The sequence below is a fragment of the Myxine glutinosa genome, chromosome 1 (assembly GCF_964187855.1).
Source record: "Myxine glutinosa chromosome 1, kmMyxGlut1.1, whole genome shotgun sequence".
Classification (NCBI taxonomy): Eukaryota; Metazoa; Chordata; class Myxini; order Myxiniformes; family Myxinidae; genus Myxine; species Myxine glutinosa.
The window spans coordinates 288,461,122-288,487,663 of NC_136261.1; the positions used below are offsets into that span (position 1 = coordinate 288,461,122).

A 26,542-nucleotide genomic window follows, 5' to 3' on the forward strand; every position below is an offset into this window, starting at 1 on the left:
CATAGTTTTAGACTCGGTTGAAAAAAAACGGGAAGAAAATCCGATGAAAGTTGCCCTTTATAGAACGAAATGAATTCTCAAAGGCCTGTAACTTCAAGTCCATTGAGATATATTTTTTTTAAATCGCGGCATGGTCAGTCATACACCGCCCGAAATAAGAGATGGGAAAATGCCGAGATATATATATTTTGTTTAAATCGCGGCATGGTCAGTCATACACCGCCCGAAATAAGAGATGGGAAAATGCCGAGATATATATATTTTGTTTAAATCGCGGCATGCTTAGTCATACACCGCCCGAAATAAGAGATGGGAAAATGCCGAGATATATATATTTTGTTTAAATCGCGGCATGGTCAGTCATACACCGCCCGAAATAACACACGGGAAAATGCCGAGATATATTAAAAATTCGTCCATTTGATGACAATCGTCACGATGAAATATTGAATTTATACGTCGTCACAATAATGTGGAGAGAGGAGCATAGCTTCGTTCACGTGTCTCCACACACGGGAAATTGCCGAGATATATATTTTTTAAATCGCGGCATGGTCAGTCATACACCGCCTGAAATAAAAGACGGGAAAATGCCGAGATATATTAAAAATTCGTCGCCACACACGGGAAATTGCCGAAATATATTTTCACTTTGCACAAAAATAACATCAAGTAATCGAATCAATAGGAATGTCCTGTGCCTATAACATCGACGTTATGGGCACAGCTGCATCTAGGCATTGTGTAACATCGACGCGGCTTTTGTTTTAATTAAAACTTTTTGTACTTGTTATTATGTGTTTTGTGGCTGTGAGGTGTTTTTATTACGTGTTTTATGGCTGAGGTGTTTTTAATTTCGTGGTGGTGAGGTGTTTTTATGACGTGTTTTATGGCTGTGAGGTGTTTTTGTTACGTGTTTGATGGCTGTGTGGTGTTTTCAATTTCGTGGTGGTGAGGTATTTTTAATTTCGTGGTGGTGAGGTGTTTTTATTACGTGTTTTATGGCTGCGAGGTGTTTTAAATTACTTGGTGGTGAGGTGTTTTGAATTAATTGGTGGTGAGGTATTTTGAATTACGTGGTGGTGAGGTGTTTTGAATTACGTGGTGGTGAGGTGTTTTGAATTACGTGGTGGTGAGGTGTAATCATCCCAAACTTCCAGTCTGCACCTACCCCTCCCCAATGTGTGTGCTGAGGGGTTCTTTCTTGAAAAAAAAACATTCAACCTAAATCTTCAACCTAAATTGCCTATAAAAATGTAACATGACAAACACATGCAGCAACAACATGACAACACAGCAACTCAGGTACAGTCATTAGCCTCAGCTAAAATAAGCCCGTTCCTCAGTATCGACGCTTGTGAGGTGAGCGCAGCGAGCCGAGCCAAGCTAGTATATATATATATATATATATATATATATATATATATATATATATATATATATATATATACTGTATATATATATATATATATACACTGTATATATATATATATATATATATATATATATATACAGTATATATATATATATAGACTTGGCATTTAATATGGAATTTTTTTTTGTGGGGGTGCACTTACTTTTCAAGATGTCTTCGAACCAAATGTTCATTGAAATTATGTTGAAATTATTCTAGATTTTGTTAATGTGACCATTAAAAAAAACAAAAACCACACTTGACATTTCGAAACAAATAAATTGATCCTTGAAAGTGATGTAAACTGATATCGAACTCAGTTCATGGACAGTACTGTGTTAAACTTCTTTACGTTTTCCAGAAGTATCTCTTTATTTTGCACATTAGCCAAAAATTTTTTTAATAAAAACAAAAGTTAAATTACGACTGGGATTACAGACAGTAAAATTGCAATTCAGTATTTCGTGTAACCCCCACGAGCATTCAGGAGAGAACGTACACTTTGAGACATGCTGTTCACGAGATTTTCCAAGGTTTGGACAGGAATCGCTTGCCATGCAGTGACAATAGCCTGCTGAAATTCACGCACAGAGGTCGGCTGCTGGTCCAAGTGGTCGATTTGACGTTAATTCTGCCCACAAGTTCTCTATCGGTTTCATATCCGGGGACATGGCAGGCCACTCCATTTGCTCTACACCACGGTCAGCAAGAAAGTGTTGGATCATGCGAGCACGATGAGGCCATGCATTGTCATCATGGAAGACAAAGTTTCCTCGAAAGGCTGCACGAGCAAATGGAAGCAATGTTTCTTCCAGAATGGCCCTGTACTTGAACTGGTTCAGGTTTCCATTCAGAACAACCAGGTCAGTTTTGCCCCCTGCATGAAAAGCAGCCGAAACGGTCACCCCACCACCTCCAGCTCGGACTCATGGCACTATACAATCTTTGTTGTAGGCTTCATGCACTTGTCTGTGCACTCGGATGCGGCCATCTTGACGATAGACCAGAAATCTAGACTCGTCACTGAAGATCACGTGATTCCAGTGTCCTGGCTGCCATTGACGGTGCTCTCTGGCCCACTGCAATCGGCGCTGGCGGTGTTGTCTTGTCAGGCGTGGCTTTCTCAGGGGACGCCTGGCATGATAGCCTGCTTGAACCAATCGTTGGTTGACTAACCTTCTGGATACAGGCACATTTGTCAGTTGCTGCCACTCAGCCCTAAGCCGATTAGCTGACTTGGGATGGCCATTGCGGACTAACCGGTGCAGCTGGCGATCATCCCTCCTTGTGGTTCTGCGGGGACGTCCTGGCCTCGGTATTGGAGTCGGGACACCCCTCTGAGCATTTCGTTTCAGGATCTTTGACACCTGACCTTGAGTGATGCCATACTGCCGAGCAATAGCACGCCGTTTCATGCTGTAATTTCGTAAAGCCACCACTCCATGACAAACAGCATTGTCGAGTTGACGGACCATCTCCAGAGGAAGCGGCAATAACTTTTGGAGACGTGCAGCAGTTGTTTTCCACTAATACAGAACGCAACAACCCTTGTATACCCGACTGTGAGGCCAATCATCAAATGCACCTGTCCGTACATTTTGCCACGCCACCTGTGATATAATCCTGTTGTTGACTTCTTGCTGCGACAGACAATCAGTGACATGGTTCTTTTAACAAATAAATCACCAAAGTGTAAAAGAAACTCACCAGATTGATATAATTAGTTAAGAAAGTAAATCCAAGTCAAGAAAAAAAAAAAATTCCATATTAAATGCCAAGTCTGTATATATATATATATATATATATATATATATATATATAAACTTTGTGTAGAAAACGTTAAACATTCTTTTTTATGTAATATAAGGTACTGCATATCGTTTCTTTAAAATATTCTTGGGAAAAATGCCAGTGGCATAGAAATGTCCACTGTATGTGGTATGCACCATGTGGCAAACTATAGAAAAGAAGGGACATTCAAAAAATATATTGTGTGCATGCGGGACTACCCTTGTGTTCTTCCGAGGGACCAAGTAATGCTCTTGAAAAGTTTATGTAAAGGGGCACCCTGCATATATAGGTTTTAAAACCCATCAGTATGTAAAGATTTCTGTGTACTTTGAAAACGAAAACACATAAGATGTGTACGTGTGTGAAATCTAATTTGTTTAAAAAAAATAATAAAGCCTGCATGTACTACAGTCACGTGAAAAAGTAAGTACACCCCGTGTAAAGTTTTGACTTTTTCAACATATTTCAACGTACAGCTATTTGATCTTCATTTCAACAATATTGATAGATAAAGGTGATATAATATAACAACTATAATGAAACATTTACATTTTGTAGTCCATTGTATAATTTAAATAAACATAAATGCAAATTTCGCATGTGGAAAAAGTAAGTACACCCCTACATTTATCACTACTTCAAATACTTAAAATTAGAATCAGGTGCACCAGCTCAGGTGCAAATGATTAGAACATCGTTAGAGTGGATCTTGGAGGAAACTGTCTTATTTAAACCTCAGACATTTAGTTTGGTTTGCTGTTTGTTGTTGAAGTGTGCAGCGTCACAATGCCTAGATCAAAAGAGCTCTCTGAGGCCTTCAGAAAGAAGGTTATAGATGCCTACGTGTCTGGGAAGGGATTTAAAAAGATCTCCAAACAATTTGAAATCAATCATTCGACTGTCCGGAAGATCATCTACAAGTGGAGAAGATTCCAAACATCTGCCAACTTGTTCAGGCCAGGCCGCCCCAGCAAGTTCAGCCCAAGAGCAGACCGCAAAATGCTGAAAGAAGTCTCTAAGAACCCCAGAATGTCATCACGGGACCTACAGGTAGCACTTGCCACGGTTTATGTCAAAGTGCACGAGTCTACCATTAGAAAGAGGCTGCACAAATTTGATCTACATGGGAGGTGTGCCAGGAGGAAACCTTTGCTTTCCAGAAAGAACATCAGGGCAAGACTAAAGTTTGCCAATGAACACCTCGGCAAAAACCAGCACTTCTGGATCAATGTGCACTGGACAGATGAGTCAAAGGTCAAGCTATTTGGCCACAGTACCAGAAGACATGTTCGGCGAAAACCAAAGACAGCATTTGACCACAAGAACCTGATACCAACTTTAAAGCATGGTGGTGGAAATATTATGGTTTGGGGCGGCTTTGTTGCATCAGGGCCTGGGCAGCTCACCATCATAGAATCCACTATGAATTCTTCATTATACCAGAGGGTGCTTGAGGATAATGTGAGGCCATCTGTCGGAGAAGTTGAAGCTCAACCGAAGGTGGACCTTGCAACTTGACAATGACCCTAAACATACCAGTAAATCCACCAAGGAATGGCTGAAAAGAAAGAAATGGAGAGTTCTGGAATGGCCAAGTCAAAGCCCGGATCTAAATCCCATCGAGATGTTGTGGGGGGATTTGAAACGAGCTGTGCATGCAAGAAACCCCTCAAACATCGCACAGCTGAAAGAATTCTGCATGGAGGAGTGGGCAAAAATTTCTCCCAGTCGATGTCAGAGACTGGTAAACAGTTATAAGAAACGCCTACTTGAGGTTGTTTCTGCCCCAGGGGGCAATACCACCTATTGGAGCCAAGGGTGTACTTACTTTTTCCACATGCGAAATTTGCATTTATGTTTATTTAAATTATACAATGGACTACAAAATGTAAATGTTTCATGATATTTGTTATATTATATCACCTTTATCTATCAATATTGTTGAAATGAAGATCAAATAACTGTATGTTGAAATATGTTGAAAATGTCAAAACTTTACATGTGGTGTACTTAATTTTTCACGTGACTCTATGTACCAACCAATTGCAGACATGTTGGGTGTGGTGTATTCTTTGGGACAAGCATTGGACAAGCGAGATGTTTGTAAACATTGAATGAACTAGGGCATGCCCGTACTATATCTATATCTAAAATTATATCCCCCCCCTCTATTTACATGAAATGGTTTGGTCCAAAGCGAACGGCTTGCGAGTACGGTGACAATCCCCCCCCTCTATTTACATGAAATGGTTTGGTCCAAAGCGAACGGCTTGCGGAGTTTGGTGAAGAAATCGCCATAGCGTGCCCAAACGCGCAGGAAAGCGAAAGAATCGCAAATTTAAGGAAATGCCCGTACTTCCGTAAGGAAGAGAAAAAAATGAAAAGGAAAAACATTCCAAACCGCGAGGGAAAACAACACGGCACGTCGACACAACAACGTGTCCTGTGATTGGCCGTACGTGGCTGCCAGTAGCTGCCCCCCAAAAAAAGCTTTCACCGTCCGGCGACTGAATTTAAGGGGAAAAATAAAACGCTCTTCGCTTAAAACAACGCCCTTCGCTCTGACTGAATTGGGACAATGTTTTTATGTTTTTAATTGAATTACTATCCGTAATGGCGCACGCTCTCACGGGAGCTCCGGAAGGTCGTATATCGCAGTTACGATGAATCGCAAATTAGTTTTTATTAGTTTTAAAACATAGTTTAACGCCAACATAGCGCCAACATAGTTTGCCGACGGGAAATAAATGAATACGCTCTCAAATGTGCCATCCGAGGCAGAGTGTGTTCGCCACGTTCGGCACACGTGATAGCTCGCTGCTCTCTGATTGGTTGAATCGTTTTTTGGACATAGCTCGGTAACTACTTCTGCGATTAATTTAAAACCTTGAAAAGGCACATCCTCGGGTCCCCAGCAATATACCTGGCAAGTTTCAAGTATATCGGACCGGTAGTTGGCGAGAAACAGCGGTCACAGACATACAAACATACAAACATACAAACGTACAAACAAACATACACACAGAGATTACTGGAATTATAGATAGATAAATGAATGATCGTTTTAAGGGCATTGTCCCCTCTAGAGCGGGGGTTAGCCTTGCGGGCCCCATGACAATCATGGTTCCCTGTTTGAGGCAATGTTTTTATGGCCGGATGCCCTTCCTGACGCCAACCCTTGGTCGCCTCTTATGATGCACAGGGATACGGTGTACCTATTCTAAATCGGGGTACACACCGGGAGTGTTTGTAAACATTACAGGCAACAATTGAATTAGATTAAAGAATTGTACACATGTGCAGTGCAGCCTATTTTACCAATCCTATTTGGACCGTAATTTAACATTACATAAACTTGCAAGTGTTGACTTTGCAGACATATTGGACAAACGTGATATGTACATGATGAATACTGATGATAATTAGAGATGATGGATGAATTGTATATGTACACCTACTTCTGCAATAGAATAGAAAACTCATGTCATGTATGGCATTTTAATTTTTTTACAGAAAAATGAAGGACAGCGAATAGGTCACTGAAACTAAGAGACTGTAACTGCATTGAAAATACATTTACTTCATGTATCTGTATGAATCAAATTGGCGCAACTTTATACGAACTTTTCTGGAGCATTACTTGGTTCCTACTAATAACACAAGGGTAGTCCAGCATGCAGACGAGATTTTTTTGAATGTCCCTTCTTTTCTATACTTTGCCACATGGTGCATACCATATATAAAGGGGCCATTTCTATGCCCCTGGCATTTTTCCCAAGAATATTTGAAAGAAACGTACCTTATATTACATTAAAAAGAATGTTTAAAGTTTTTTATACAAACTAAAAATTGATTTAATATTCAAATTGGTCCTTAAACTTCTCCTGTGCCCTCAATTACATTGTGCCTTCTCTCAATTAATTAGTATAGACAGGTATTTTTATACAATCAGAAGAGATTGCTCAACTACCCACTCAGTCATTATTACTGGACTTGTTCACTGACAACTTGAACTGTACATTGAGGTTTAGTAAGAAAAGGAATAAATAACAAGCAAAATGAAATACATATTTGTATTCAACGGAGAATACTTTCCAAAAGCTTTATACATACTTAGCTCCAAATAGATATTGAATATTCCAGGATACTCGTTCGCCCTCTGCCGTGATCTTGGACTTGCTAATCTTACTATAATTCACCAAATGTCCGTCCGTCCATTCCCAAGTACCGCAAAAACGGTTTAACCGATCGCAACGAAATTTTAGGTGGGTAATCCGGGGACACCCTGGAGTAAAATAGGCGATATTGTTTATCCAATTTCAGCTTTGGTCTCCAGAATTTTCAGGTTTGGACTCCTGCATAACGTTATTGTTCCGGGTACCGCAAAAACGGCTGCACCGATCGCAACGATACACCTCCATGCCCGTGGGATTTCCACGGGTGACCCCACTAGTAGTATTAATAAGAAACATGCATGAAGCTCAAGATACTATTAGAGGCAGGCATCTTTAATATCAAGCTTGAGAATAAACGCGATACTTCAGAGCTTCCCTACTTCCCACCATGATCCTCATCACTCATGAGTCATGAGGTCTTCCGATCCAAAATGGCGGCCTGCACAGCTGCGGTTACAGAGGAAGCCAGAAAGTTTAAAACTCGCACAAGAACTATCTGAAACTCTTAATGGTCCTTTGTCATGGTGAGGCCTGCCGATGTTCAGCAAGTGTGATGACAACACGTGCCAACGTACAACGAGCCGGAGGGCTTAGTGGTTCACGCGTAAGTAAAGGTGTAACACAAAGTGCGGCAGCACAGGTGTACACGATGACACCAATTGGCGTATTTTTTAAAAACCGTGCACGTCCATCGCCCTCTGTTCCCAAGGAAGATTCAATGATCTCGCCAAATTGATCCGCCAATCCCCATCTCCCGCAGCTTTTGCGCATGCTTGAGCAGAAGGACAATCATTCAAGCACTCGTGCTTGTAAACAAATGGATCAAAAGTTAGCAGGTGCAAAACTTTTTCATTTCCCATTTTAATTGATGCAAAGGAATGACTGTGGCTTGTTTGCATTCCCCAGATGTGCTGTTCAGGAATAAAGGTGTGAAGTTGAGTTTTAATATCTACAACACTTTCAGGAATCTTTTGCTTTTTTTTAATGTCGGGAATTTCAAGCCATGCGAGCTGGTTTATCATTGCTTCCTCTAGGTCTCTTTTTGGTTTGTCTGTTTTCTCTAAGTTTTGGCTTTGTTATCACCAGACATCCCCTTGACCTTCATCGAAGGCTCATATTGACTTTGTACATAAATCATGTACAGCATCGAAAAAGAAAAACACATGAGTGATCTTTAATGTTAGTTGCACAGACATTATGAGAAACCACCTTTGGAAGCCATTTTCCCCCGCAGAGCAGTTGTTGGCCTTTTTGGGGCACCGTGGTCTCCTTTTCGAAGCAATGTTTTATGGCCGGATGCTCTTTCTGCCGCCAACCCTGTTAGTCACCTCTTGCGATGCACAGGGAATTACCAGCAAGCTGGTACTCAATTTGCCGACCTCGAAAGGATGACAGGCTGAGTCAACCCCCCTGGCGTTAATTCAGCGATCGACCGGGATTACAGAACCCAGGATCCGAGGTATCCCAAGCCGGCACCCTAACCGCTAAGCCAACACCAGGCTAATACAGACATTATTAGACGATGGACAAATACACATGACAAATGGGATTTCAATCTGAAGTCCGGAAGCATTAGCCGCCATTGCTTCAGATGGCCAACGTGAGTGTAAAGCTTTATTTAAATAAATGAGCATTCGATGACGAAAAGTAAATGCCATTTGTCACTTGGGATTTTCATTTTTCTCGGTGAATATAATTCTATGTTTAAAGATGAGGTAAATGACGGATTTAGGAAAAGTCACAAGCAGGCAAATAGGAAGATAAGGAACATCTTTTTTTCTCAACATCCAGGCAAGACTCATTAGGTTCACTTATCCTGTGCTGGAAGCATGCTCCGGCTCATGACGCTAACTGCTGACACATAGCGTGTTCCATTGTTGGAGACTTTCTTCAACGCTGCAGCGACACTCCAGCATTCGTCTATCGACCGCTTCTGCAATCTGTACCGTGTGAGGCATTTTGCCTCAAGTGAAACCATTATTTATTTGGCACATCTATCAGTGCCTGGCCTACATGGAATAGAGCTGCTGGAGTTTTAGCGCGTCTGTTTTTGGCACTTTCTACTGTGTGTGGCTCCGATATCAACTCAGGTGCTTCACCGTTGTTCTTTAGTTCTGCTTTAATTATTCGGGTGTTGGGTCTTTGCACTTCATCTGGATACGGTTTCCAGCATGCACTGGGCTCGGATTGGCCAGTCAGCAACTATATTGCCACTCAATGTCGGTATTGCCTTTTTCCAGATTATCCTGATTGATGTCCATTTTCCTGTGAAAGTCCATGTTTCTATATTTAGAACTTTGTCTACAATTTGTGCTTTTGTTTCTGCGTTGAATTCCATTTTCTGTCATCTTTCTCTAATTCTTCCTATTCCTGTTTATTACGGTGGTTCTTGGCTACATAAGGCAAAAAAAAAAAATTGAATTGTTTTACTCCTAACCTTTACTTTTTGGGTATTGAGATAAAACTTCTGCATGTGAAATATTTTTCGAATACATCAAGTTTTAGCGGTTGCACAGTGACTCATGGTTGCCAGCCACTAATTGTTGCGTCGATTTCCTGCAATTGGGAAACCTCTTGCGATGTTCTGTCACAACTTGAAGCAGATCACTGGGATTGCTGTTCACCCCTTGTCAGGAGACGATTGTACTCTTCAATGAGAGCAACTGCATACACCAGAGTACAGCTGTGAATGAATGAATGGATGATCGTTTTAAGGCTATATTTTCCCCGCTAGAGCAGGGGTTAGCCTTGCCTCATGGTTCCCTTTGACCTCATGGTTCCCTTTTTGAGGCAATGTTTTTATGGCCCGATGCCCTTCCTGACACCAACCCTTAGTCGCCTCTTACAATGCACAGGGATACCTATTCTAAATCAGGGGATACCTATTCTAAATCATTAATCCCAGCAAGCTTGTACTCAATTTGCCGACCTCGGAAGGATGACAGGCTGAGTCAACCACCCTGGCGTTAATTCATCGATCAACCAGGATTCGAACCCAGGATCCTAGGATCCCAAACTAGCGCCCTAACCGCTAAGCCAACACCAGGCTTACCAGAGTACAGCTGTACTGTATTTAATTAACTTAAAAACAACTTCAAAATGTGCAGTACATAGCAAGGTCATAGGTCAACTGCACTGGTCAAAATAACAAGTATAGCAGTGGAGAATAAATAATAATCAACTCCAAACATTTATGCGAGCCAAATATGTGAAATTACAAACTCCGTGTGCAATCCTTAAATTTAGTCCAAATGGCTTAAAATTTCACCACAAGGGTTTTTTCATACACACAAAAAATGTTAAGTGTTAGGAGCATGACTTTTTTTACTTTCATCTTTAGAACCACCCTACTGTTTATATGTTCTTTCCTTTGATGCTTGTTTTGTGTTTTTCTATGATTTTAAATTTTTTCATGTAGTTAGTGGTACAAAGCCTCGTTTTCATGAAATTTACAGCTGTTGGAATGTTTTCTCTTCATTTGCTGCACATCTGTGTTATTACAAATGGTGATCCCCATATGCATTGACTTTTATAATTAAAAAGCATTTAGGCCTTGAACAAAAAAAATGAGTAGGTAAGATTAATATGGTTATTGTTTTTAATAAAAGTTCAAAGTATATATTTTGGATGACAAGCGATAGTGAAAAGAAGCGTCTTGAAGAACAGGAGGTTAAGACTGGAACTGAATTGATAACTGGACACAATTCCACAGGTGGGAGAACAAAAATATGGATGAACGAAGAGCTTTCATTGGAGAAAGTTAATCGTAAGTGGATTAACAAGAAAACCAAGTAAAAAGTAAAAACTGTGAATGTTGAAACATGGATGGCGTAGAGGAAGAGGTGGCACAATGTCAGATAAAAGGTAGTTCAAGACGCTACTTCGTTCAAGACGTGTGAAAGCAACAGACACCTCTCTAGAGGATTGTTATTGGAGATTTCATTAATCTTCAGAGTTTTATACTCGACAGCATCAAAAGAGAACAAATCTGTCGGAATATCGAGCCCGGGCCTGGTGTGCAGAGGTGCATTCCCTTGCAAAGTCATTTACTCGTCATCGGAGTGGAGGTTCATAGAGGACTTGCCATGATGAAGAATGTCAAAGCAGCCTCCATCTTTTGAAACCAGCTTAGCTCTATAGTCAACCCAAGGCAAGTCAGAGGCTGAGAGTGAGATAGAGGTTCAAGAGACGATCTCTGCAATGTAGCTAATCAAAGAAAACGTGTTTTCATGGCAGTCTTGGTTAACGGATAGGGCGATAACATGGAAATTTTGGATTGAAGGTCATGTTTCTGGTTGTCAGCGAGTTTATGATTACGTCTAAATCAGCAAGCAGAGAAGAAGCTTCAGATGTATTATTTTTCCCCGTTTCTCGACTCTTTTCACTTCTCACTGTCATGACATTAATATCTCTTGTCTAACCCGGTGAACTTACTCTTTAAGAAGATTTGCAGAAGAGGCATTGATCTAAAGCCATCCTAAAAGTTCAGAATTCCATTTTTTTTTTCATCAGATTTATTTTTGACTTTTTCATATTCTTCCTTCTTTCTTGTTGTACCTCTTTTCTATTTGTTTTCTGTCCTACAACCATAAATGCTAAACAGCCAGCTGGCTCACAGCTCAGAATGCAAAAACCACATTGGATGTTTTGTTTGCTAGCTTTCGCAATAAAACAAGCCTGGTTTTACAATGCCGCTGGTATCTCAGGGTGATGTGGTGGGAATGAAAGCAGGAGAGGAGCATCTGAGTTGGGAGCAGCAGCAGATCAGTGAGATGAGCTTGATGACAAAGGAAACCTTTTGGATTGCGAACAGAACGTCTTGCGAATCCCAAGAGCAATCAAGCTTTTCTCATTCCGGAATCTCATTAGCCTATAAAACTTCACTTCGAAGCGAAGCACACTTTCCACCTTTTCGTTATCCAGAATTGAATCTCATCCCATGGATCTCTTCTTCTCAAATCGGTCCCTCAAGGTCGAGAAATTCATGAACAAAGTACCAGGAAAATAAACAAAATTGCAATTCACTTAAATCTTCTGGGACTTTAGAACGCGGAGATATTGCGCGTGTACATCAGGTGGAATTGTTTCACGAATGGGATTAATTTGATGTATTCTTTCCCTGGCAAAACTGTGGGTGAGGCGGGTGAGAGAGGGTGGGGGGCATCAGAGAGACCGAGTGAGAAAAGGAGAAGCTGATGTCAGCTTTGTTGCTGCTAATGCGTTCCAGGGATCGAGGGATTTCGTGAAAGTGTTGGACTCGTGGATTGATTTTTGTTTTCCTTTTCACTCACCAAATTGCTATACTCTTCTTATGAGCAGCCAGAAATGACAGGCTTAGCCGGGAGCTCGTGGAAGCAAAGCTTTTGATTTTGGCTGATTATAGTTGGCCTGAGTGTCATCACACCCTTACCCTGACTCCGTTTGATGCAAAATGTACCAAGATTGCTTACACGCTGATTACACCACTAGCTGTTAATGGTGCGGTGAGTCACTGCTTTTGGCATTTCCATCACGTCCGTTTCTTCCCCACAGTTTTCTCAATCCTCCTATTCTACCAATTACCATGTTCTGTCCAATGAATGCTTAAAGCAGTTACCATGGTGCAAAACAATCCAATGGAATATTATACAAACCACATTTTACACAAGATCAGCAGGCATGACTGTTTGTTCACACTGATCGATGACATGCTGTCTCTCCAGCTCAGCCTTGAAAGAACTTGTTGATTTTGAGCTCGAGAGGTAATTTTCATCTACAAACTTCTATAAAGTGCACGGTTGACGGCATGGATTACTGTCAATCAAAATACGAGTGACTTTCAGCAAAATTGCCACTTCCTATGGTCAATTTTAGGTGCGCGCTCCGAGTGGTGATTTTTATACCTGAAGTGCAATCTGATAATTCAAGGAGCCTTTTCCAAATGGGTGTACTTGTTGTGTCCATTTCGCATTGTCCCTTCTTGGTGGTGGCACATTGTAACGCTCTGTGCATCTCTCTCTCTCTCGTTTTTTTTTTTTTTTTACGTCTGAATTCACTTTCCTTGTGAGAGGTTAATCTTTAGTGTGTAAGGAAAAGATGTCCGAGGCGTTCTGAATCCGTGTCAATCCTTTATTTACCCAAGGGACCAACCAAACCACTCTCAACACTTCCGGTTGCACCCGGTACCAAAAACCCAAGATCAAGCATAATAACATTCTCGTGGGGTATGCTTACACATTGTAAGCAATCACAAATTGTGCTTCGTATGTAGGTACATAATAAATAGAAGCGTTGAGATTGTAGGCAAGCTTCACCGACCTCCTGCTTTATATCAATTCAGTTGAATTTTTATGGATGTGTTTGTTTTTTTTTAATGTAAATTTTCATTCAGGTTTGTATTTCACACTTTACAATTATAAAAGTTACAATTTTCAAACGCTACATATCGGTTTATTTGATTTCATTTATTTTATTTTTTGCGGACGCGTTTACGGTTTTTTTAACGGAAATTTCCATTTACGGACGCTTTCCGACAGTTCTGTGATTTTTTCCCAGTGTATCGGCTTCGATGTCCGTCGGCACGCCAAATTTCAGCTTTCTACATCACCTGGAAGGTACTGAACATTAATATCAGTCAGAGAGTGAGTGAGTGAATGCTAAGGAAGAGCTTTATATATTACATTACCACATGAAAGGTATTACATTACCACATTACCACAGACACGTTTTTCTTTGCGGGTCTTCACTTCTCTTTCTGTTTTTATCCATACTCATTCTTCTGTCTTCACTTTTTTAAAACACTTGTTTCTCCCACTATTTATGTTTCTACCACTGCTTATTTATTTATTTCCCAGTAAAAGTATTTGTGTTTTCAGCATCCTTGCATTAATTGTGCTCTGCTTTAAGTGTGGGTTTAACCCCTCCCCCTTCCTCAATCCCCCACTTCCCCCAGAAGTAACAGATGAAACCATTTTGCTCTGATGACGAATAAATTAATCCGATTTTAGATGCAACAAATGCTGTCTAGATTTGATCTTAATGTGAACTTGTGAAAAACCATGTGACTGCTGTACAGTGTCTATTTTTGTGGTGGTCCATGGTGATGTCATGTTTAAGAGCTCATGATATTATTTCATTCTCCCAAAGTAGCCGACACTGGTCGAACCAGCCGAAACACAGTGGCCCTCACATCCTGTTCTTTCTCGACTCTCTGTTGGAAAGAGATTCCCTGTCTGTCTCCCTCCCCAGCTCCATCTTTGAAAAGCCTTCAATCCACAGTTGATTTAGTCCCGAGGATCAGGCATCAGCGAAACTGTATTGTGAAACCTCCATGGGGTGCAATCTCAGAGAATACGAGAACGCAAAGTTTGTTTCATGTTATCCTGGTGTCGTTAATCGGGGATTTGGTTTCATTCCAACAATACAAGCTTTTTCCTACCTGCCTTCTCTGCCAGCTTTGGTTTCGATCTCATTCTTGTCTCTTCATTGCAGTGGCCTTCACCTTTTCCCCTGCTGTTCGGTGCATATTACCTCAAGTTATTCTGATTTTACAATATAAGAAAGAATTATGTAATTATCTAACTTTTGCTTATGTACAATCAAGAGACAAACAATAAATCTTGCAAGGTGGCCTGTTTGGCCATCCTATTTGATTACCACATTAAGCAGGGATCTCCTGTTAAAATCCCATACATTGTATAAATTTGTCCATCGTTTCATCATTGTGATTCATGTTAGACATTTCCAATCTCCTCCATAAGCCTTAAATTCTGCAGAGAAAAAAAATGGTGCTTTAATTTTTTCTTTTTTGGGGTATACAGAGTTCAAGCTCATGTAAGAGCTAGCACATTAAACACTAAAACATGCACGGACACATAAAGCATACAATAAATGGAGCGGGAGACAAGAGGGGAGAGAGAGGGAAGCACAACAACAGTGGACAACAAGGACATTGGGAGGTCTGTGGAAGGCAGAGGGCTGTGGTGGGGTACACGGGATAAACAAGATGGACATTACAGGGGATTTCAGGAAAGAAAACGGAATTTGAAGGAGGTGGATTTGGGGTGGATTAATGGGGGTAGAAAAGATCAAGGTCTTGGATGGAGAAAAATAAGAGATGGTGGCGAACAGCTGTTTTGAAGACCTGAATGGAGGAGAGGGATTGAAGAGAGTGAGGGAGTTTGTTCCAGAGGCGGGACAAAAGAGGATTGAAGGAGTGAAGGTGAGCAGAGAGTTGATTTTGGCAGTTTAACCATAAGAGGGTTGCAGGCAGATCTTGTGCGACCTGTAGGAATATTTGGGGGACAGAGCCCAGAGAGAGCTGGGGGAGCTAGGACGGAGAGGAGTCGGTAGAAGACAGAAAGACCACCAACCTGCCTGCGGTGAGTGAGTGAAAGTGAGTGAAAGGAAAGTGAAAGTTAGCTTCATTGCGGGAGATCCAATGATTCTGAAAGCTTTTGTTTCAACAGCGTGAAGCCGAGCTAGGTGTGAGGCAGGAGCACCAGCCCAGAGGGGAGAGCAGTATTCCATTGAGCTGCGGATGAAAGCTTTGTATGTGGTGAGGAGCTCAGGTGTGCCAAGGAAGGACTTCGCATGACGGAGGATGCCCAGTCGGCGACTGGCTTTGGAGGCCAGCTTGGAAATGTGGTTTTTCCCAGGAAAGATCATGGCAGGTAGTGAGATCCAAAAGCTTGAGTGACAGAACTTCTTGGAGAGGATTGTTGAGAAAGTAGATGGGAGGGTTGTCCAGTCGGTCTTTCCGGAGACATGTTTAATCCCACAGTCCATTCATTGCAATTTATAAATGTTTATATACAAAGCGATGTTCACCTTATACTGGTAATTATGTAATTAAATTACTAAGAAAATATTAAGTAAATATATTGTATATATAGATCATGCATTACAGACCCCCGAAATGAAATCCCCGAGATGAATTGTTACGGACGCGGTTTAGATGTTATTTTGACCGAGCGGTTGGTATGACCGCGACCGAACAGTTAATTCCCCGACTAGACCCCGATTCTACCCAGACGTTGACCAAATCGCGCTATGCTAAATCAATGATGGAAAGGACAACGACTGGGATAGATGAAACGACGCAAGGGGTACAGTTCTCAAGACCTCCGGAGGAGGGTATAATTACAGTGGTGGAGAAAAGGGGGTAGATTACACGGCAGAGTGAGGTAAACGCCAGGGGGGTTGACTCAGCCTGTCATCCTTCCGAGGTCGGCAAATTGAGTACCAGTTCACTGGTAATTCCCTGCTTGTCGTTAAAGGCGGCAAAAAGGGTTGGCGTCAGGAAGGGCATCCGGCCGTAAAACATTGCTTCAAAAAGGGGACCGAAAAACAACAACAACCACAGTTCCCGAAAAAGGCCAACCCCCGCTTGCGGGGAAAAAATGGCCTCTAAAGGTGGTTTTTATTACAGAGGAAAACCATTAACACTATAACTGAGGAACAAAGCTGTGGACTTTTGGATTGCGGATCACTGTGGCAGGCAGAGATCAAAAACACCTCTCAGTGCTTTAAAGCAGGGTATATATAAAGTGTTACCTGGTCCAATTTGCCTGTACATGTGAAAAGCAATGAAATAGTCAGGGTTGTCTTTTTGATATGCCTAATGCAGAGCTAATGCGAATAGTAAGGGAAACATATGAAAATCTGTTAACTAAATTGTTACCAAAAAATTTCTTCACCAATATGTTTGTAAAGATGTGTAATAACATGTGTTAAAATGTTGAAGGTCAACTCCCGTGGGAAACCCAGAAAAAAAGCTGTTGAATTCGGGTACCAAAAAATTATTTTCGAGAATTTTTATTTTTTTTAATCGGCCCATAAGTAACTTATGAGGGGTCAAATAAGGGTTTTTCATGATTCTGAGTTGATTGTTAACATTTATATTTCACCACAGACACTCCTTTGTGGAAAAATAATTTCTAAACATATCTCATTTTCTACTTTGCAGGACATGGAGTCAAGCAATATGGATGAAGACGTTACTCCACCTGTGCTCAATTGCTTCATCTGTGCACGCTCAGAAACACCAGCTGAAAGGCTCATACAGGCAACTCCAAAGGGATACTCAACTTTATTGAAACAAGCAGAAACTGTCGAAAATGTTACTGTTGTGGAACGTATGAAGGAGGCTCAAAAGGAAGGAAAACTGAGGTACCACCAGAAGTGTAAAAATGATCTGTACAACAACTTTGTTGCAACCACCAAGAAGTCAGCTCAAGCATCAAAGGCAGGGAAAGAGTCATCAAAGTTGAAGAGAAGACGCACTACTTGTGAGTTCAGTTCATCAACTGGCTGCAGTTCTAGAAGATCACAGTCAGTTGACCTCCTGTATAAGGATGTATGCATTCTTTGCAACCAACCAGCCCAGCTCTACAAAAATAATCCAGCACAAGCTAGAAAGAAATACAGAGTGCCAGATAATTTGACTGCAGATACACTGAAGGCAAGCTTGCTGAAGACAGCACGGAGTCGCGGGGATGACTGGGGCACTGAAGTCACTGGACGCCTGGAAGGGATCAACGACTTGGTAGCAGAAGAAACACTGTACCATTTGCGATGCAAACTTATGTTTGCGAGAGGTGACAGTTTGTCCAAGACTGACGAGGAAGGAAAAAGGAAGAGAGGACAGAGGAGTATTGATGAGGAGCGAGAGGCAGTTTTTATTGAATTCTGCGAATGGTTAGACTCAGAATTAGAGCATGGGGTAATGAACATGGACCAAGTCCATGAAAAGCTGCAGGAGTTTGATCAGTCACCAGAGAAGAGCCTTTCTTATTCAAAGCATTGGCTAAAGATAAAACTTCTAGAGAAATACGAAGACACCTTGTATTTCACAACACAGGAAAGAAGGGCAGATGTACTCTGTCTCAAAGATGGCACCGACAATATTCTGCGAGGGCATCATGCTAATCTTGACCATGGAGATGAGAAGACTCAGATCATAAAGACGGCACTCAAGTTCATATCCAATGATATTGCCTTGATTGATTTAGGTCCAAAGTCATACCCCACCACACACAGTATGACTGACATCGATAGTCAGCTGACACTTGTTCCTGCAAGCCTTCAGATGTTCTTGAGACCGATTGTCAAGACAGACGAAAGAGTTGCCGTTTGGGGGCAGAATTTTATTAAGGCCTGTCGACCTCGGTCTGGAGTATTGCCACACCAAATGGGGCTTGCCATACAACTTGATCATAGATTTGGGTCAAAATGGATGCTCAACAAGTTCCACCGGCTGGGATACACTGAGTCTTACACGGAGACACAAAACTACAAATACTGCTTCCTTAATAGTAGGAGTGGAGATGATGTTCCAGATACTTCTGGCACTCTTGACACCATTGTGGAGGAAACCGATGAACAGATCAATGATGAGGTTGCGGTTGATGCTGCGCTTGAGGATCAATCAGTGATGACAGCCAAAGTGCCAGCCAGTGAAAGTGAATTGTCAAGTAATGATCAGGTGGTCTTTATGGAGGTTGGGGAAACAAACAATGCAGTCACTCAGTTTGTTGGAGACAATATAGATTTAAACATTGTCTCTATTCACGGAAACACTCCCTTTCACTCAATGGGTTGGATCGAAGTCACCTCTCCGGCACCACCTTTGCCAGATCCACAGACAACAGCAGCTTTCCCCCGGGTGAAGTTGAAGGCACTCGACAAAGCTAAGATCCTGAGAGGAACTGAAGTAAAGATTATTCCATTTACGAACAGGAAACAGATAGGAACGAACGCGATCATGTTTCTCCCCCTCGCTGAGCTTTCCTCCTCCCTGGCTCATGATCAGCCACTCCTCACTCCAGGTGACACACTCTGGGCAGCGGGGTGGGTGATCAAAGCCAACGATCCTGAGTTCCCACACTCCAACTGGAATGGCTGGATGAAGAGAATCCATGCTAATGATGCAAAGCAGAGCACACAGATCGAGTTCCTCCCAGTTATTGAAGGAGACCCTAATGACCTCAACACCATCTTCACCACTCTGAAAGAGTGCATACGGCGCGCTGGGGTCGCTATAGTGACCTTTGATCTTCCGATTTGGCTGAAGGCTGTGAATATAATAAAGCAGGCAAATCTACCCGTCATTCCAAGGTTGGGTGGTTTTCACCTGCTGAAGTCTTATCTTGGATCAATGGGTAACATCATGGAAGATTCTGGACTACTAGATGTGAAAACCAACCCTCTGAACCCCAGTGACTATGGATGGACAATAGGTGTGCATGGGTATGAGCCAGTTCCAACACTGGACCCCACGGCTCCTGAGGAGCTATTGCAGTTCACGAGCTGTAATTGTCATGGAGATTGCAGCAACCGGCGATGCAGCTGCAAGAAGAATGGGGTCACGTGCATCTCGGCCTGTGGAGTCTGTAATGGCATTACATGCAGAAACTGCAGTCATGATGTTGTTGAGTCTGAAGAAGACATAGACAATGACTGTTGAAACTTCTGACATTGTGAATGAGAAATAACTCTTGAGTATTATATATGTATGTGAAATAAAAGCTACTTTGTGTGTAAATGTAAAAGTGAAAATATAAATGTTAACAATCAACTCAGAATCATGAAAAACCCTTATTTGACCCCTCATAAGTTACTTAAGGGCCGATTTTAAAAAATAAAAATTCTCGAAAATAATTTTTCGGTACCCGAATTCAACAGCTTTTTTTCTGGGTTTCCCACGGGAGTTGAACTTCAACATTTTAACACATGTTATTACACACCTTTACAAACATATTGGTGAAGAAATTTTTTGGTAACAATTTAGTTAACAGATTTGTGAAATATCTCATAAAATGCCCTTACTAGAAAGCCGAATCGTGCCATCGACAAGATGGGTATGACCGGCTGTCAGATAAGATGTGTGTAAAGTTTGGAGACATGAACATGCATTTTATTTTATTTTTTTAAGTGAGAAGACTGGGTTTACTGTTACTTTGAAGAGTCAGCATGTCGCTTGACACTTGTGTGAAAAATTCCTACTATGGATATGCTGACATAGCCTCATATTGCAATATCAAAATCATTTGAGAAGCAGAAAATGTGCAAGCAGTTAAAGCGTAGTTTCCCAAGGTGGAAGGTTTTGCCTATTTGTGCTAATTAACACGGATGCTGTTAACAGTTTATGCAATTTTAGGCCATTACCGGAACTGAATACCATTCCCTGAATGCACACACCCATGATATGCAAATGTTTCATTTGAATCACTTTTATGCTAAAGCCATGACTGGAAAAGGTATGTAATGAATGTGTACTTTTAATTATAGTTTTCCAAAATATTTTTCCTGCTACGCATAAGACTAAAGAGCAGAAAGAATTAGAATGTATCCAAAGTGCTTGTCAGAGAATTTTTTTTATAAATGTAATAATTAGTTACTAGATTATCATTCCTTATTCTCGAGTGTGTGCGTATGCATGTGAGTGTGCGTGTGGGTGTGTGTGTGGGTGGGTGTGTGCGTGTGTGTGTGGGTGGGTGTGGGTTTCTGTGTGCATGTACGTGTGTGTATGTGTATGTTTCTGTCTCTATGTTTGTGTTTGTGTGTATGTGGTGCATGTGTGGTTGTGTGTATGTATGTATATATATATATATATATGTATATATATATATATATGTATATATATATATATATATATATATATATATATATATATATATATATATATATATATATATATATATATATATATATATATATATACAGTATACAGTCACGTGAAAAAGTAAGTACACCCAATGTAAAGTTTTGACTTTTTCAACATATTTCAACATACAGCTATTTGATCTTCATTTCAACAATATTGATAGATAAAGGTGATATAATATAATTACAGTAATACCCCGGCCTACGTCATTAATTGGTTCCATAAGCCGTGACGTAACTCGGTTTTTGACGTAAACCGGGCGTAATGTAATTAAAATGCCTTAAAATGAAGACAAACACCGTAATTCATAAAACTAGAGTAAATAACTGGAGGAGGCTGCGGCTTCGCCCTGAATCTTTGCCGCTCCCACTGCCTGCTTTACCCAACGTGTCCGAGCAGTTTCGTCATGTCGTGTCGTCTGTGACGAATGAACGAGCTCAGGGTTCCGTGAACCCGGCCACCCCGGGGATCAACGCTCGCCTCCGAGTCGTAGGCGTGCCCCCTCTTTCCTCGAGCGGCCGAAGTTGCGTGCTTCTTTATTTTTGGACGATGCGATATACGCAGAAACGACGATGTACAGGCAGGCATTTGCAAATCCATGCACATGTGTACATGCACACGTCGATCGGTTCTTTACAAGGATATGCATCAAGGGTATCTACTTGGTATATCTACTACAAAAGTGCAGCCACACAGCTCAGGGTTCCTGCACACTCCCCTCAACAAAGGATATGGGTCCATGGGTGGGGGAGGAAAGACAAAGCAGAGGTTAGCGGGGCAAAGGGCACAAGGGTACACGTCAAAACAAGGTAATACAACATGAGGGGCGCGGGAGAGCGAGCGGAGAAAGCTCGTCCCTAGCCGTTCGTCACCCCCCATGTCAACCTACACTACCCTTGCCCCTCCCCGTATTTACACTTTACAAATTCCCTCTCTACCATCTTGTCTCTTCTATCCCCCTTTATGCCAAATTCGTTTCCAATCCCTCCCAAGAAGGAAGAGATGGAATAAACACAATGTCTCACCCACGTCGTGATGCGTCTTTCATTCCAAATCATCTGCAAAACCTGGTGTGGAGTCCTGTCACCTTGGTGAGTGTATGTGGATGGTGCGAAGAGATTTCATCCTAACTATCCTTCTAATTGACATTAACTCTTTAAACTACCCGGGGTCTTGTCCTGCCAATCAATTGGCCTCTTTACACTATGTGGTTCTAAAAACAAATTCGCATTGACCCACCCTGTTGTGCCCTACCAAATTTGGGGTCCCACTCCCCCCTTTTTTCTATCTGTGCCTTCGCACAATTTCAGGGCTGGGTCTTGTGGCTCTACCAGCAGGTCCTACTTACCTGCGCACCTCCGACACTGAAGTCGCCACCCGAGCTTGCCTAGCTCCTTCAACTACCCTAACTCGGGGAAGGCCCTCCTGGCTCTCTCACCCCTCTGATGCCCTCTCTGGCATTGGGCTACCCGGGTCCTCTCTTAGGATCCTCGGGCCCCACTGAACTCTACACTGAACGCTACCTGGCTCCCAGAGCCTACCTGCGGCCTCAGCTGGCCGACAGACTACCAGTGGCGGAGTGCCCATTTAACCATACTCACAAATTAAGGCCACACGCCCAGCCACTCCACTCACTCATGCACCCCTCAAAGCAACAACTTGCTACTCCCTGCACCACAGATGTCAATTTCCAAACAATGTACCTACTCCCTCTACCTAACTTTAAACTACCCTCCCCGGGTATTCGTGAAGGGGTCAATCCTCCCCCATCCACTCCTTCGCACCATGCACTCCACACCACTCAACCCACACTACACTCCACACACCATTTATTCCCACACACCAAGTATTCTCTCCATTTATCCACTTGCACCCCATGCAAGTCAATCACTCAACACCATGACACATGTCCTCAATACACCACTCATACACTTTCTCCGGTCAGCCCAGACCATTGCCTCATTACACCAAGTTCAACGATAACCAGATTCTCACACACACAACCATTCTCGACCAATGCCTCATCTATCTATAATTCCAGTAATCTCTGTGTGTATGTGTGTGTGTATGTGTGTGTGTATGTGTGTGTATGTATGTGTGTCTGTGACCGCTGTTTCTCGACAACCACGGGTCCGATATACTTGAAACTTGCCAGGTATATTGCTGGGGACCCGAGGATGTGCCTTTTCAAGGTTTGAAATTAATCGGACAAGTAGTTACCGAACTATGGCGATTTAGCCGTTCGCCGTTCGCTTTGGCTTTGTGAATGGACCAAACCATTTCATGTAAATAGAGGGGGGGGGGGTTCTACCGTACTCGCAAGCCGTTCACTTTGGCTTTGCGAATGGACCAAACCATTTCATGTAAATAGAGGGGGGGGATTATCACCGTACTCGCAAGACGTTCGCTTTGGCTTTGCGAATGGACCAAACCATTTCATGTAAATAGAGGGGGGGGATTGTCACCGTACTCGCAAGCCGTTCGCTTTGGCTTTGCGAATGGACCAAACCATTTCATGTAAATAGAGGGGGGGGATATAATTTTAGATATATATATAGTACGGGCATGCCCTAGTTTCACTAAGCCCAAGAGGCACCCACAATTACACACACACAGCATCATCTAACGAACTACTTCCCTCTAATACAAACGTATACTGTACGTCTGAGCCGGCATCGTCATGTTTCGCCGTTGCCACATTACATTGGTTGTTTTACACAGTAAAGGAACCTTTACACAGTGAGGGAATAATCACAAAAATACCAGCGAAAGGTAAAGCAAGCATGCGACCGCAGCACAGGACAAAATGCATATGGCGTCACCTTTGTTTTGAATGAGAACCAGCAGCTACACGTACGTATACTGTACATACATTTTTTTTATTTTTAATGTGCTTTTTATTGTATTTTAAATTGTTTCAATCGTTAAAACATCAACGTTAAAACAACGATCAACGATCGTTAAAACGTTAAAACATCCAATTGTTTAAATTGTTTATTTTTTTTCACGTCCGTAGGAGTGAGGTAAAGTCGCACATAATGACGTTCGCTGAACTGAAATTTACTCAAGAAGAGTGGCATAAAGTCGGATTTGACGGAGGTCGAAATGGCGTAAAACGGGGTATGACTATTTATCACTACTTCAAATACCTAAAATTAGAATCAGGTGCACCAGCTCAGGTGCAAATTATTAGAACATCGTGAGAGAGGATCTTAGAGGAAACTGTCTTATTTAAACCTCAAACATTTAGTTTGGTTTGCTCTTTGTTGTTGAAGTGTGCGTCGTCACCATGCCTAGATCAAAAGAGCTCTCTGAGGCCTTCAGAAAGAAGGTTATAGATGCCTACGAGTCTGGGAAGGGATTTAAAAAGATCTCCAAACAATTTCAAATCAATCATTCGACTGTCCAGAAGATCATTTACAAGTGGAGAAGATTCCAAACAACTGCCAACTTGTTCAGGGCAGGCCGCCCCAGCAAGTTCAGCCCGAGAGCAGACCGCAAGATGCTGAAAGAAGTCTCAAAGAACCCCAGATTGTCATCACGGGACCTACAGGTAGCTCTTGCCACTGTTGATGTCAAAGGTACGAGTCTACCATTAGAAAGAGGCTGAACAAATTTGACCGACATGGGAAGTGTGCCAGGAGGAAACACTTGCTGTCCAGAAAGAACATCAGGGCAAGACTAAAGTTTGCCAATGAACACCTAGGCAAACACCAGCACTTCTTCAACAATGTGCTCTGAACAGATTAGTCAAAGGTAGAGCTATTTGGCCACAGTACCAGAAGACATGTTGGGCGAAAACCAAACACAGCATTTGACCACAAGAACCTGATACCAACTGTAAAGCATCGTGGTCGAAATATTATGGTTTGGGGCAGCTTTGCTGCATCAGGGCCTGGGCAGCTCACCATCATAGAATCCACTATGAATTCTTCATTGTACCAGAGGGTGCTTGAGGATAATGTGAGGCCATCTGTCGGTAAGTTGAAGCTGAACCGAAGGTGGACCTTGCAACATGACAGTGACCCTAAACATACCAGTAAATCCACCAAGGAATGGCTGAAAATAAAGAAATGGAGGGTTCTGGAATGGCCAAATCAAAGCCCGGATCTAAATCTCATCGAGATGTTGTGGGGGATTTGAAATGAGCTGTGCATGCAAGAAACCCCTCAAACATCGCACAGCTGAAAGAATTCTGCATGGAGGAGTGGGCAAAAAGTTCTCCCAGTCGATGTCAGAGACTGATAGACAGTTATAAGAAACGCTGACTTGAGGTTGTTTCTGCCAAAGGGGGCAATACCACCTATTAGAGCCAAGGGTGTACTTACTTTTTCCACAGAAGGAAAGGGCATCTCTGTTAATTTTTGCTGAATAAATTATTGCAAGGTCAATTTTTCATTGTTTTTTGTTCAATTAGATCACCTTTATCTATAGATACTGTTTAAATGAAGATCAAATATTGATATGTCCACATATGTTAAAAAGATTTTAAAAAACATTCCATGGGGTGCAGTTACTTTTTCCACATGCGAAATTTGCATTTATGTTGATTTAAATTATACAATGGACTACAAAATGTAAATGTTTCATATTTGTTATATTATATCACCTTTATCTGTCAATATTGTTGAAATGAAGATCAAATAGCTCCGTTCTCAAGGAAACAATATCTCTCCGTTCTCAAGACCGAACTCTCTTATCTGTCTCCCTCTTCCAAATCCTGGTGGCATCTGGTCAAATCCGTTTCTGGTGTTTGTTCCCCCTCCATCCCCTCCCTTACCTCAAACGGCTACACAGCTGACTCCGCACGTGAAAAAGCTGAATGCCTCAACTCTGTGTTTGCCTCTAAATCTTGTGTCCCAAACCCATCCCTCTCTGTACCCACCATACCCAGTCGTACCCTGCTGCTCCTGGACTCCGTGTCCTTTCCTCCTGACAAGGTGGAAAAGTTTCTGTCAACCCTCGACTCTGTTTCTGCAACTGGACCCGACGGCATCAGCCCACGGGTCCTAAAATCCTGCTCTGCCGCTCTATCTCACCCTCTCTCTGTTCTCTTCACCCTCTCTTTTGCTCAAGGTCAACTGCCATCTGCTTGGAAATCAGCCGACATCACCGCTATGCACAAAAAAGGTGCAAAAACAGATCCTAGCAACTACAGACCAATCAGCCTTCTCCCAATTATCAGCAAAGTCATGGAATCCATCATTGCTTCGGATATGAAATCTTTCCTCTTCTCCAATGGCTTGATCTCTGATCATCAATTTGGTTTCAGACCAGGTCACTCTACTCTGGACATGCTGCTTCTGCTGTCTCAACAATGGATGGAGGTCCTCAATGCCAAACAGGAAATTAGAGCTGTCTCCCTCGACATATTACGTGCCTTCGACACGGTCTGGCACCCCGCTCTGCTCACCAAACTCTCCTCCCTTGGTATCCATGGAAATCTCCACGCATGGCTGGCGGACTTCCTCTCTAGTCGTCGTCGTGTGGCCCTGAATGGGTTTCTCTCATCTCCTC

At 42.1% G+C, this 26,542-nt stretch overlaps 1 protein-coding gene across 4 annotated transcripts in view; it reads left to right on the forward strand.

The window, feature by feature from the left end:
* The window catches only part of LOC137438689 (uncharacterized), a 155,730-nt gene that overhangs the window by 24,486 nt on the left and 104,702 nt on the right, over nucleotides 1-26,542 (forward strand). The window contains exon 3 of one of the 4 annotated variants that reach the window (XR_013621183.1): nucleotides 13,915-13,973. The exons of the other annotated variants lie outside the window; for them this stretch is intronic. The gene's annotated coding sequence lies outside the window, so the exon portion shown is untranslated. The remainder of the gene's footprint in view (nucleotides 1-13,914; nucleotides 13,974-26,542) is intronic. 4 annotated transcript variants of the gene reach the window in all.